The following is a 14,083-nucleotide window of genomic DNA, read 5'->3' on the forward strand; positions in this document are numbered from 1 at the left end:
TTTCCCACTGATCCACAAGATAATCAAATAACCATTTTTACTGATAGTGCCTAAATTTCATTGATCCACAGGATCAACATAATAGTTTTACTGATACTTCCTAAATTTCACTAATCTGCACAATCTCATATATCTCCAAGTACTCGGTGCAAAAGGAACAAAACACCACATCCTTTACCTTGTCATATTTGAGCTAACTGATTTTCATTTTTCCAGGATTTTTTTGTATTTTCCCCACTTACTTCAGTGGTTATATTTATGATCATGTTCTTTCCTTCATCACCAAAAATATAACATTTCAGCAGCAGTCATCTAAAGCCAAACCTATTATTTGGTTTAATTCTGCATTAATCAATGAGGCAACCAACACAACCTGATTGACACTCACCTGATATCCGAGGTATTTTGTACATTAGTATTGAAATTAGTACATTGTGCCAGGGTACCATGGTCATATCTGCTGTTGGCATTCATTGTACCTTATCAAATGCAGAGTCTTGGCAGGTACTCAACACAATAAAAGATCCAAGCAACTGTGAAAGGAAGAAAAGCTCCTAATTCTCCCTAGAATTACAACCTAGCTATCCATTAGAACAGACAGAAAATCCAATTAATCCTTTTGCAAGGAAACCTAAAAATCTCTTTCTCTCAAGTCTGTGTCTCATTAAAAACCACTAGGTGAAACCTGATGCTTGATATGTTAAAGAAGAGAAGAGTTTTCTCACTCCCTCTGATCACTCCCTCAGCCTGACAGTCCCATTATAACTTACAGTCAAACCATTGTAATAATAGTGAAATGCAATGCACCTATAATTAAAGTATCACACTGACTAGGTATCAAATTTCATCACACTATTTAAATTGCAATAAAATTTTAAACATTCAAAGATTTTTGCCAACAGGAAACAAAGTTTTCAATGGACTATGCCTCATTCAAAACTGCTGCATGCTTGACTGAAACTAAAAATGTTCAGACTAGACTAGCAACGTTTGAAGCAGTTTTTCTTTAGTTGCTGGACCAAAGGTTCTGGAAATGTCATTTTTGTATGCTGGTACTTTGTACACTAGTCATGTTATGGATTGTTTATTGTTTCCTTCATATGAATTTCATGATTTGAAATCATGGCACTTTTAAGTTTATTTCATTCAGCTTTATGTGCAGTCAAATTTTAAAAAGGGATGAAAGTGTCCTATTACTGTTCTACAGAGTAGCCACAAACCTACCACTTGTGTGCCAAAACTGTCAAAAAGGTCTTCTAGAGCTGTGTGCCATACCTTTGTTAAAAACTGTACAAAACATTTGACAGAACTGTTAACTGCAACTCTGCCAGTGTACTGGAAAATTGATCTGCGTAAGAAAAACAACACTGACACAAAGGATGCAGCAAAAACATCAAATATATTTGTGCTGAGCCATTGTAAATAAGCCAAAAATTTGCTTCAATTCTGTGATGGAGACTTCATTTCTGAGTGAAGAAACACTAAACAGTAATATGTTACTGTCTGTCCCACATACAAAAATGAATGAGTGAAACCTGGATATTGAACTACTTTAGATTGATTAAAAATGTTAACTTAGTAAACATGGTTAATTTGCAAAATAAAACTTTCATGAATTAAAGATCGACACATAACTACATATTGTTGACAGTGATGCAATTCTTTCCCACATGCAGTTGTATCACTAAATTATTAGATAGTTTATGCTTGTGAAAATGTGGGTATCTATGGCAAACAATGTCACCAACCTTTCCAAACTTCTCCAAACTGGCCATCTCCAAGTTTTACCACAAACGTCAGAGAATCTCGAGGAATCTCCCAGGCAGCAATTGTTTCTCTGCAAATATCGTCCATTACAGGCTTTGGTTTGGGACATGGGATGGTCAAGACATGGCAGAGACCATCAGCATATACTGTAAGCAAAGGAACAAATGATAATGGCAGGAACATCAAGCTCTGTTCTAGTCTAATGCAATGCTGCAAAAGCATGTGCACTTGGGTCTTTTTGTTACTGTTTCATTGTTATTTTGTTTCCATGGAGAGTTGAGAAAGCATCATGATTTATCCAAGAGATAGAAGATTTATTCCAGTAAAAATAATGTTTCTAGAACTTTAAATTCTTATCTAATTTTAAAAAATTCTTCAATAATGTCAACCTTAACTTTCAAATTGTGTAGAGTGAGATCTGTAAACAATTCAGTAATTCTAGTAAAAGGTAGAATAATAAAAGGTACAAGAGGACCTGTGATCACTCATCTGACTAAACAGGTCCTCTTGGGACTCATCTGACTAAACAGGTCCTCTTGGGACTCATCTGACTAAACAGGTCCTCTTGGGACTCATCTGACTAAACAGGTCCTCTTGGGACTCATCTGACTAAACAGGTCCTCTTGGGACTCATCTGACTAAACAGGTCCTCTTGGGACTCATCTGACTAAACAGGTCCTCTTGGGACTCATCTGACTAAACAGGTCCTCTTGGGACTCATCTGACTAAACAGGTCCTCTTGGGACTCATCTGACTAAACAGGTCCTCTTGGGACTCATCTGACTAAACAGGTCCTCTTGGGACTCATCTGACTAAACAGGTCCTCTTGGGACTCATCTGACTAAAATATGCCTAATAACCAATTTTTCATACATTTTACAGCATACCAACATCATATATCAAGTGTTGAAAGGACTTTAAATTGGGATGCTTTCATTGTGAGTTGATCAAATTCTGTTGAATGTACCTCCTTCAAGAATTTTGTTTAAATGATTTGTTTTCTGTTTCTAGTGCTTTTCACCATATCTGACACAGGTCAGTAACATTTGTACAAATCTGAATGGTCTTCAAGCGGGGACTCTTTCTGTTAAATTTGGAAAACTGTCAAGTGGCTTTTGAGAAATTAATGTCAAAAGTTTTATTTTTTATTACTTGTGGTCATATCTAAATGTTGATAAGCACCACTTGTGTAAATTTGAAAGTCATTTATGTCAGGGTGTTTTTTTCCCTTCAGATTTGATTTAAAAAATCTGTGGAACAGTTATTGAGATGTCAAAAAATGGCTTTTATATTTTGGAAATGGTGGCCATGAGGGTAAATGGCATCATCTGCACAAATTTTAAAGTTCTGTATACCTGGATGCTTTATGTATAGAATTCTGTTTAGGGCTGTTCCAGTAAAACATACCCCCTGGAGGGAAGGTACTTTCAAATTCAACCAACCCACAAGAGAAGCAATTAAAAAAAATTATGATCCACCATCAGATGTGTTTTAATAAAAAAAACACTGTCCCCTCAAGAAGCATTTTTTTTACATAATTTCTGCCTATGGGTTAGTGGGTGGTAGAAGTGATTTTAATATTGGGTTGGGGACACAAATGATTTAAATGACAGCTTGCTGGAGGTAATCTACAGAATTCTTATGGATCATATAATCTGCTGCATATTTTTATTTGTATTGATTCATTATAATCAATCTTTTGTCCTTTTTGTTTGTTTGTCTGAAAGCCATGATACTGTGAAATCATGAATTTTCTTGGCAGCTTATTATCTGTAGATATCATTGATCAGCCCCTTAATACTTACTAATTTAATGTCCATGAATATAGATTTTATAATAGGGATTTCTATTCTAATACAGAAATCATGAATTTATGTGTGTTTACTAAAATGATCACTATGTTTTGCTAGTTTTCTTCATTATCAGGCATGCTGCTTTTGATTTGAATAATAGTTAAATCTTGTATTGCTTTAAATGTGTGGTCAGATGCTATTATTCCTTGTTAATTATTTATTTCAATAAATGTTTTGGTAAACTTACAACATATGATTTGTCAGAATAAAACATTAATGCCTGTGGAAGTGATACCGCATTATTTCTGCCTACTTTTATACTATATTATTTCTTGTAAGAACATATATTTCAGTTACCGACGTCTTATTTTTATGCCCTGTTGCAAGACTACCGGTAATATAAAGTTTTAAAAACAAGAAATATAGCAAGTCAAACATTTTTATATCATAAATTTTATTTTAAAAAATGGATGAGAGTCAAGGAATCATTTTTTCCCAGAGTACTCGTAAAATCAATGTCATTGCAGTTAACTGTATTGTCAACAGCATCATCATCATCACTGATGGCCTAGCAGTAACATTCTGCACTTTCAATCCGGTTGTCACAGGTTCTATCTCCCACTTCTAGTCTTTCATATGAGACTTGTACCTATGGTCTGAGGGGCTTTCATGGCATAGCGGTACAATATGCTTGTCATGTGCTTACTTGCCTCCAATTTGTACATGAGAATGTTGCCAGTTACTTGTGGAAGGTCAGTGGTTCTACATAAGTGGTGTTTGGGGTCTGAAAAGTACTGGCAAAACTGGCTGCTATATATAGACTCTCTTGACCTGAAAATGGTGTAAAGGCCATAAGGATGTACTGAAACCTGAGATCTCGTGTCTAAATGACTTCGGCTGTTGAAGATAAACATCAAAACAACAGAGGCTCCATGTGCACAAGTGTACCAAGGTGATTGCTTTTACACATCACTTGCACATCTCAAATAGTGAGTTTTTGTCACAGACCAACTAATTTGGGTTGGTGGTATTTCTGGGTTCTTCTTCCACCTAATATAGTGGCTGCCATGTATAGCCTATCATGTACTGAAACATGGCATTAAAAACTACCCAAAAAACAAACCAAACCAAACAACTAATCAACAGTTGCAACAGCAGCGAAGGTACTAGTCCATCATTTGTGCCACAGCTGTATGAGTTTATCAATTTTGACTCTAGTAATTTGTGTAGACCTTTGAATATCGTCAATTATGCCTTCCTGACAGTTACCTAAAAGTCATCATCAGTTGGTACAAAATGATTTTTCATGGTGAGCATCTGAGATGGAAAAGTCTTGAGCAATCCTGCATCAAGATTATATTTTAGCTCACTTCAAGTTTCTCTAACTATGTCCATCGTTCCAACCAGAACTGTTATAACTTATGCAAGCTATATTCACTGATATCTGGAGATGTGCATGTGTAATAAATATTTTTAACAGATAAAGTATGAGAATGCATCAATATTTTTTAATGATGCATTTGAATTGAGCAACAACCAGAATCAGAACTACAGTCTTTAATCATAATCTTCCAAAAGATTTGTCAATCTTTAAATTTGCCACATTTTTTTCCAACCATTCTGATTCAGTGGATATAATCGCCAGAATATACAGTAACAGACCAGAATAGATATAACCAGAAGGTTAAAATCGATTTGATACATCTTTTAAGTAGCTAAATTCACACAGATTTAGTTAAATGAACATCCTTTGTCTTCCCTTTGATGTAATTTCTTACTGAAACTGAGAAAATAATGTTGCATGTAAAATGAACTGTGTTGCACACATAAAAAAAGACAGAACTGCTGCATTTCTGGATGTTTTCTGCTTGGATTCCATGACTGTGCAAAAACACAAGAGTTCAGGACTCACTGTGCTAATTCAGTTCCCATTATAAACCTGTGCAAACACTATGATATTAAAATTCAGTAACTTAAAATTTCTGAGTGCTCCTGAACGAATTTGTATCAGTATTGAGACATCAATGACGACAACTTTTGTGAAAAGAAAACTATAATAGCCACAGCTTTTTCTGGATCTACACAAGTTTGAAATGTGTGCTTTCAATACTACACCAAAGAATAAGGTGCTGATTTCAGTAACGAGTCTTCCAAACTCAGGCCTGTAAAGGTACAGAAATTATGTTAATAAAACAATATCCCTCACTTTTTTCAGTTACAAGTAGAAGCTCTCAAAAGATTCTTTTTACTAAAATCTTACTTTCATTATCAACCAATCAGGGACAGTCAAACCCATATATAGTCTATTTTATCTTCACTGATTTATAGTATGGTTCTCATTCTTTCATATCTGTAGTAATGTGAGTCCTTCAACAACTCTCAATAGCTGTATGCCTTTTTTGACCATGCTGACTGGACACACTGTAAGATAATGTTTAAGTAACAGAAATACCATGGGATAACCAGAGACCAATAAAATCAAATAAAATGGTCATGTTATCTCAAACTGTAGGGATGCTGCCAGGATTTCAGGATTGAAATTTTGTGTGTGTGTGATCTCCAATGAGGAGGTGGTGGCAGGAGGAATAGCCATTGTTCAATATCTCCCTAAAACTTAAATATCTGTCACTCTTTCTTACTGTTCCACTCTGTTAAGGCTCTACTGAAATCAAAATACTCAAAGATATGTCATCTCTAGTTGTATAGTGAGTATTACTGTGATGTCATTGGGTATGGTCACATGGTTGTGGTGGGATCTTGGTCAGGATGGCAGAATGACCATAGGTTTACACCATATTTGACAGCTAATTACGATGTTGTCAAAAGAATTAAAACTTTTCTAACAATTCAGTTGGACTTGGATTATATACTTTATTCATAGTCAATGAACAGGTTCTAAAACTGATGTTTATTTTGGAGCCATGTTCCTCCATCACATTCAAGATCTGAATATACCAAAGGTGAACTTAGTACAGTTGCGTCCTAAATTACTGTCATGGCTACTTCAAATGTTATTTAATGTTTGATTTTAATACCAGAACTCATAGCTTCAGTGATTTTTGGGTTAAAGAATGAATTTCTTCTCCGAGACAAACAGCTCTATCTGGTTCAGATTACACTGCTTTTTTTTAATGATACTGTGACAATTCTTGTTATGTGAAAACTGCACAAAAAACAAATAACATCAGATCAGGAAATTAATACCACTGGGAAAATACTGATAGGAATATGCTGAAATAATGATATTATTTAAATGGAATATGTGATGATAATGAGTGCTGGTTCTACAACTTTACAAAATACATCTCGTACAACTATTGTTGTTTCTAACAACACTCTGTAATATGGCAATAATTTCTGCACAGATGAAGTTGGCACAGTTTTTACATTAGTCCCTTGTTAATTAATAGTTTTAGATTTTATAACAAAACTAAGCACATTGTACGGGTTGACAATTATACATGATCACAAATATTGAGACTGCAAGAAAATAGAAGTTACAATTTTATTAACAGTATTGGTAAAACAAAAGCAGATGGTAAAAAATAATCCAGATGAACAGATTAGTAGTGTAGTAAAGAATCCATATATCAGAATGACATCAAGTCTTTTTTTCATCCATTTCATCATTAGTTAATGACACTGCTTCAAAATGTTGTGTACTAGATACAAGTAATCCGATCTACAATACAAATACCAAATGATGGCCTGGAATTAATTGCCAAAAGGTCTGCAGAAGCAGCAGGGAGGGTAAACAGACCACTTGCTTAAAAGTCCATTTACAAAAAATAAAGCTTCCTACAAAAATGAAAAATACAAGGTCAATATGTCAAACTGAAGCCTCTAACCAAACCCCAGAGTTCTCTAATTGGGTTTATTTATCCTTGTTGTTCGTGTTTTTGTGTGCTTTGTTTCCCTTTCGGACACTCATTTTTGGTTGCACCCTCCCTGTTGTTGTGTGGGTGTGGAGTAATTAAATCATTATTATATCAATAATGAAATCTCGCAAAGCTGGATTAGTTCAAGAGCGATTAGAGGCAATTATAATATGTAACCCTGCTCGTGATGCTGTCAGACAAAAACTACATGCTCATCAAGTCTCAAATGGAAGGTGCAGAACAAATATTTAAACCAATTGTCGAACCAACCAAGAAAATTGTTGCAGCAACTGAGGTGGCTCAAAAAAGCTCTTGAAACATTATCTGTTGATATTGCTGGCTGTCTTCAAGCAGTTGAACCACCATCCCAGCAACCTCCTCAACCACAACCTGAAGTTCAACCACAACCTCTGCAAGAGTCAGAACGAAGATAATATCTAAATTTATGCCTGAATGTATTGCTGCTATCAAGGACCAAGCCCAAGTAATTAATATTGCCGCATTTGGATACTGTAACAGACAGGTATGTAAAACCCAAATATACTGATACTTGTATTACTACTGATACTCCGCAGATCAGATCTAATAAAGATTATAGATGGTTTTAATATTTTAACAATACAGCAGAAGAGTATATTGAACAAGTAAAGAAAGAAAAGTGACAAAGAAGAAGAAATGAAGCAGCAACTTGAAAAATCAAAAGCAGAAAAGAAACCATGGAAGAAATTACATTCTTCACCAATTAAGAAAAAAGCAAATAAAACAAGTGAGGAAGGAGCAGAAACTGGAAGTGGTCTTGTTACTCGAGGAAGTGGCCTTATTACTCTTATGTCCCAATAATGTCGTTGCTAATGTTGAACAATTAGAAATTCTGATTGGCAAAAAATGAGCTGGTAATAATTCCCCAGAAATCATTAATGAAGCAGCTGCTATTTGTCAATGATTATTTACAGGCAGTATCATGGACATTAATGTTTATCTGTCTCTTATTGATGAAATTGTTGATGATTATCACAGTGACTGAGGCATTCATAAGTTCAGGGTAGACTTGTAAAAATGATAATAATCCATATGATGATGCGCAGAGTGGGTTTGTTAATAATGGAATTATGACAATATTTAACAGTGAACGATATATTATTGATGGTCGGGGAATTGAGATTTGTCATAATGATGTTGATGTTGCTACAACGCTATTGGGGTTATCCCAATACAGCAATGGATTATTCACAATCTGCTGGTTTGTCAATGATGTTTGCAAAAGATACTGTTGATCACAATGATGGCAGACCTTATACTTTTCGGAGACCAAAAAATCACACTGCAGCTGCCAACGTCGACATTGAAGATTTATTCTTTATAAAGACAAATTTTAATCTGGGATTCTCAGCATGTAAAAACCAAATTAATGATCAAGGAAGACTTAGTTGTGCAATACCAATGTCTCATATCTTTGGTTTCTGCATAAATGTTAGAATAGTTATCTTTAGGGCAAAACATACAGTTGCTCTTGTTTGAAAATCCATGGAAGACGATGCTATCTGGCACCCTCAAGGGGTTAATCCAGCTGCAACTGCAAATCTTCATGGAAATGTGATACTGACAAAGCTTTCACTGTGGATGCCAACAATGGCTACTCTCTTTTATGGACAGCAGCGGTAAATCAACTCTATCATGGTTGACGATGACTACAGACTCGATCACGAGTACAAGTGTTGGTGCATTTGCATGGCAGATTGCATCACAACAGGGAGTTTCAGCACAATGACATGCATTTATAGCTTTTCAAGATATCAGATGACAGAATTCTGAAATACGAAATCATATGGTATATGACAAACTTGGAGTTTGTGAAGTTTCCTTAAGAATAAATGGACAACAAGAACCATCTGAAGAAGTGTTGCTGGATTTTGAAAATAATCATGTTGCACGTGCTTATCATTGTTTGATGACATTCACGGGATGTGCTCAGAATGTGGATTCTGGTTTGCAAATATCTCAGCAGGATTTCTCAATGTATCCAATCTACTACTTTTCGCTGGAACATCTAAATTTGTCTAGACAGTCAGTTGCTGACGAATATTTACGAGCTCAAATAAGTGCACTACCAGCTGGTGTTACTGATTATAGAGCAATTACTGTCATACTTTCAGATAAAGCGATGTTACTTTAAGGTTTTGGTGGACAAATGAGTCATTGATGCCCCAGTAGAAAACATGCAATTAAATCGCTCATATTTATGTCATATCATCATGTTAGTGTCAGTTTGACTCCTGGTCAGAAAAAGAAGCTTCAATCAAATTCAGCAAAGAACTGTGGAATAAAAATATCACTAAAAAAAGATCAGATCACAGGTGGTCAAAATAAACTATCATTGTCAGAACGTCAACTCAGGCATTTCAATGACACCAAACAATCGAAAACAGGCATTAAACTTAATCTTTCTGCATGCCCCATTAAGGATTCAATCAAGACTAGCAGTATATTTCCACTTCTTGCAGCTATACCGTTGTTAATGGCCACTGTGGCTCCAGCTGTTGCGAAAGCAGCTGCACTTGGTGTTGTTGGAACTGCTGCTGGAATGGCATTAAAACGATTTAGGGTCTACAATCTGTCAATATGTGGGAGTGAAGTAATTGCTGTACTCGACGCTGTGTTATGATAAAAAATACCACCTCATAAAGTCATGCATGAGTATACAAGTGGACAGTCTGTCGTTTTAAACGGATCCTAAGTATAATGGTAGATATTTATGGAAGATCTTCTTCTATCAAAGACGAGGGAAAAAAAAGATGATACTGATTTGTTGAATAACGTTACTAGAGATGATCTTGCTGATCTTATAAACCTCTCTGGAGTTGAGTGGGATGAAGTTATTATTTTTCAGGATAAATACAGTGTTTTAAAGACAAGTAACATTAAGTGGGACAACACAGTTCGTAGATTTCTCGTAGATTGCTACCATGGATAACATTCCAGTATTTACTGATGGCGGTAGAATCAGAGACTCAAATGTATCAATCACAACTATCAGAAATGAAATAATAAAAAGTATTGCCAATCACTTATGATCCACCGGTGATACAATGACTGGTCCTCTCAATATGGCTAATAATAAAATTACTGATCTTGGGAACCAGAATCAGACAATGACACTGTATCAAAGAAATATATAGACAGGAGAAACCTTCGAATGATGAACTCATTGGTTTCAATTAATATAGATATGACTACATTTAAATCTGATTATAATACTAATGTGAACACATTTTTGAATTATCGCAAAAGAAAATATGAATTTGTTTATGATTTCTTTGTAAAACCAGTAGCTACTGGTATTAAACTCCCTGAAATTAACACAAAACTTGGTGATATTAAAGCAGGTATGTCAGACACTGAAACGATTAATAAACGATTAGTTTTTATCAGAGATCTTAAGTCATTTTCAGAGCTAATCACAATAGCGCAGAGTAATATCAATGATATTAGAAAAAAAAAAAACTAAAAGATGTTATAAGTGGAATACATGATATCGTTAAAAAATTTAATCTAATTAAAATTCCCCACAAGCAGATCATCAACGTGGTATACACAGCATCATCACAATCATCAACATGGTCACAGCAAAATAACACTATCAAACATATCGCAGAAGTCACATGTATGTATAGGCTGTCCGTGTTCAGCAGTGCAAAATTCAGTATATTTACCACATATCCCTGACTTCATTCAACCAATAATTTTTCTGGAACCGTGTCTATCATGTTAAATAAGGAGGACGAAGAAACATTTATGCTGGAATCATCTAATAAAAAAATCAACTGCAGCGTCTTACTGGTGGTGTCTGGAATTTGTTGCTGAAACACATCAACTGATTACTAAATAATTAAAATATGAGTATTCCAATCAACGTTCAACATTTTAGATACAATCAAGCACTTAAACGGCAAAAGAAAATAAAATTTTTGTTAATAAATACACAGTAAAAGTACACAATATCGCAGACATGTAGTTGCTGTTGACATAATTGTGTATTTGGCATTTGCTGTCATCGCTGGAACTGGCGTATTATTATCAACAATAACAATGACATCGCCAGCAATTATAACAATTTGTGTTTCAGCTGCAACAATAAATGCTGGTTTTCTTAATATTATTGCAAAAAAGATATGTACTTGCACAAACATGAAATTACATGATTATTTAGGAAAACTTCATGCATTGTCGCTGGCATATTCTAAATTATCTTCGCTGTTATCATCGAGTCTCTGTGATGAAACAATATCAGACTTTGAATCTACACAGATGATTGGAATTTACAAAGATGTAATGAGCGTGATAGAATCCACATCTGATTTAAATGATGATGATAATAATGATAATAATAATAATAATAATAATGTCAACCCCGAACGAGTTATTACAGCAAATTGTCGTTAATACAAGTCCGTCAAAAACCACAATTATATCAGCAAGCTCAACTAATCCTGAATTTAGTGTCACCTTTCCAACAGCAATTCCAGCAAAAGAAATAGCGCTAGCACAATTATGAATATATTACACCTGGCCAAATATCAGATCAAAATCATCTGGGGATTTGCCAGCACATAATTCACTGGTATTTGCAAATAAATATAAATCAGATGGAACTCCCGATTGGCTAGTTGTTGGAATTCCCACGGGCAATTATCAGAGTGAATAAATCAATGATGAATTACAGTGCAGAATTAACTCTATTACCGGAAAAGTATCCGAAATTGCTATCACTTTTCATGAACAAACATTATCAGCTGTGACAGAAAAAAACTCCACCACTCCCTCGATAACTTGCGCCCGGATAACTCGCGATCCCGCTTATAATGCCGTGTTCGGCGTGGCTCCCGATTTTTTTCCAAAGAAAATATATTTTAAATATCTTTAAAATATGCTGAACGTGAAAAAATTACAATAAGAATTGGTAAATTAAACCTTGATACATCATTCGTTTTATCATCGAAAATGGTGATTAATGCCCGTAAAGACAGAATCCATATTGTGAAATTTGCAAGTTCTAAATAAGATATCATCTATTACGTACGTTTTTTTATGATAAATAGTTGTCAATACACTGTAAATAAACAGTCTGCTGAAACAGAGATTAATGAAAACTTCTGGTAAATGCTAACAGGTGGCAAAAAAGAATGAAATAAACACCAATTAAATATCTTGCTATATGAAAGTCACGTTCTAATCCTTTAATTCCGCTTCAGTGTAAACATTACAATCGCAGCATATTCTGTTCTATGAAAACATGAAAGAGTCAATCGACCGTCACATCGAAACCCATGAGTACTTATGTGAGAACCTAATTATATGCCGGCTTTGTTTTGATCAACTACTTGGGGAAGTGTTTGTTGCATTAAAAATTCAACTAAAAGAGACCACCTCCCCCCTCTGCACAGGAAGCAATCAAATCTTTTAATATTGCCATACGGTGGCTGGAGACCCAAAATGTTGACTATGTAAAGATCATACAGTTGAGAAATCTGCGGGATTTTGCTCGGCGGCAGAAAAATCAATGAGTAACACAAAAAAATTAACTGATTTTTTCAAAACGTGAAGTTATATTTATCAAGCGTGGCACAAACGACATAGATTAATAAATATTACATCTTTTCAACGCTGTGCACAGAATAGGCCGACATATCGCGAGTCAGGAAAACACATGTATATGAACTTGGTAATTTATGAAATTTATTTTCTAGTATTATACAATATTATAATGATGATGTAAAACAACAAATCATTAAAACGATACAACATCTGAATCAAACTATATCAGATCTTGAATATGTTAACTGGCGTATTGTTGAAAAGTAATGTTCAATGAGGAACTAGGAAAATAAAATCACCATTTATACACGCTAAAACAATTACTTCTCGATCATTTTAAAATAACTGAGGCAGAACTACCAATATATATAATGCCAAAGTTTCAAAAAGATGAACTAAAAAAATCAGTTAACAATCTTATTAATGAAAACTTTCCCAAATTACTCGAGTCATGAAAAAAATGTATCCACCAGCAACATTTCTCAGACATAACAATGATCCATACGGTGGCGGCCATCATATTTGACCGGGAATTGTAAATATAACGTCAATGATCTAAGCTAATCTAGTATGTGATGCAACTGATGGCAAATCGATCTTGAAAAATTAAATCAGGCTCAACAAGGATATATTCTGTATACATTTACACCTCAAGTACCTCCTGGATATTTGATTGTACAAGAACCTATTAATCTGGTCTATTTGCGATGTCAAAATCTGCTATTATCAAGGCTATATTTTAAACTTACTGACCAATCCAGACGCTTGATTTGAGACAGGAAATTCTGAATATAAATTTTTATGTAAGATCATAGATCTTCACGTTAGTGATTGATTTCAATCCTGGTTCATAATCTGGGGAAATAAAATATATATAACAAAATTTATTTTCACTGAATCTCGCTCAGATTTCAGGTATATGATATTCAAAATAACGAAAATCAGTCAAATTTTATAACTGATGGGGTAAAATGGTACTCAAAATAACGAAAATTAGATTTTATAATTTGATGGGTATATTGCCCATAATTTTTCCGATTATCAAACAATTTC

The 14,083-nt window shown here is 34.6% G+C and overlaps 1 pseudogene across 1 annotated transcript in view; it reads right to left on the reverse strand.

Annotated features, from left to right (window-relative positions):
- The window catches only part of LOC149807902 (proto-oncogene tyrosine-protein kinase Src-like), a 180,501-nt pseudogene that overhangs the window by 40,320 nt on the left and 126,098 nt on the right, over positions 1-14,083 (reverse strand). The window contains exon 8 of the transcript XR_016423733.1: positions 1,749-1,913. The product of XR_016423733.1 is annotated as a proto-oncogene tyrosine-protein kinase Src-like (transcript). The remainder of the gene's footprint in view (positions 1-1,748; positions 1,914-14,083) is intronic.

This window comes from Sinohyriopsis cumingii, chromosome 1 (assembly GCF_028554795.1).
Source record: "Sinohyriopsis cumingii isolate HCF-2022 chromosome 1, ASM2855479v2, whole genome shotgun sequence".
In the NCBI taxonomy this organism is placed as follows: Eukaryota; Metazoa; Mollusca; class Bivalvia; order Unionida; family Unionidae; genus Sinohyriopsis; species Sinohyriopsis cumingii.